Source organism: Thermobia domestica, chromosome 2 (assembly GCF_964235325.1).
Source record: "Thermobia domestica chromosome 2, izTheDome1.hap1.1, whole genome shotgun sequence".
NCBI classification, from domain to species: domain Eukaryota; kingdom Metazoa; phylum Arthropoda; class Insecta; order Zygentoma; family Lepismatidae; genus Thermobia; species Thermobia domestica.
In genome coordinates this window covers 292,745,279-292,746,553 of record NC_137455.1, presented here as the reverse complement: position 1 = coordinate 292,746,553, position 1,275 = coordinate 292,745,279, and the positions used below count along the sequence as shown (strand labels likewise).

General features: G+C 46.7%; 1 non-coding gene across 1 annotated transcript; it reads left to right on the top strand.

The window, feature by feature from the left end:
• Positions 1-82, top strand: TRNAL-UAG (transfer RNA leucine (anticodon UAG)). Its single transcript has one exon. It is a non-coding gene; the product is annotated as a tRNA-Leu (tRNA).
• The last annotated feature ends 1,193 nt before the right edge of the window (positions 83-1,275 follow it).

Genomic DNA, 1,275 nt, shown 5'->3' with positions numbered 1-1,275 from the left:
GGTAGCGTGGCCGAGCGGTCTAAGGCGCTGGTTTTAGGCACCAGTCTCTTCCGAGACGTGGGTTCGAATCCCAGCGCTGCCATTACGTTTTTAAGTACTTTCTAAAGTTATAGTATGTGAAATGAAAACAAGTATTATTTTTTTCTAATTCACATACAACAATATATGTATAGTGTGTTCCTAAATGATCTTTCCAACTTTGATCGCGTACAAGCTAAAAATGGAGATAGAAACGTACGGTTTGCGTCATAACTTTCACACACACCTAAAGTTTTACTAGCCGTTGAACAGAGTACAATGTGTGCTCCATTTGTGGCACCCAGGACATCTAAGCGATATTCCAGTTCCACCCACGTCCGGCCTAGCATGTTCTATGTAACGTGTTCAAGTGCTGCACCGATGCGAGCTCGCTCTTAAAGCAGGTTTTGCAATGGGGTCTTGTAGACCACATCCTTCACAAAACCAGAAAAGAAAAAAATCGTGATGTCGGGAGATCTTGGGGGCCAGGCTATTGGCCCTTCTCGACCAATCCAGCGACCTGGAAATATGTCGTCCAAAGCTCTCCTAACGATCGCGGCCCATTGACGAGGGGCACCACCTGCTACAGCAGGACGTTAGGTTGCAGATGTTCGATCTGTGGAAATACAAATTGTTCCAACTTGTCCAAATAAACATTCGCGGTGATTGACGCCTCTGCAAAACAGTCCCACCATACGGTCATGAAGCAAACCACGCCATACGTTTACCTTTGGACTGTCGCACACAATTTTCCGGTTTACGTGGGGGTTCTCCAAGCCCCATATCCGCACATTGAATCGATTTCTCCATCCCGGACACATGAAAGCACGCTTCGTACGAGAACATTGCCTTTGTCAGAAAATCTAAGTCCTCGTCGATTCGATTCAGAATATCCATTGCAAATGCTTTGCACTTTGGCCTGCTATCAGGTTGAAGCACATGCAGCAGCTCCAGCTTGTATTCATGCAACTTCAGTCGCTTGTGTAGCATCCTATGCACTGCGGTCGGTGGTAGGTGCAACTGTCAGACGCTTGACGGACTGATTTGGTTGGGCTCCGGAAAAATGTCTTTTGCACCCGTTCCACATTTGTTTCATTCGTACTCGGACATGTAGACTCGTTCCCTTTATGCCACTTTCAGTTTCCTTGAACCTCATGTACTACTGCGGATGGTCGGATATGATGGTGTGTGCGTCTGTAACGCATCCGGAAGTCTCAGCAGATCTGAGTTGCAGATTTGGTTTCTCCGTTATTCTAC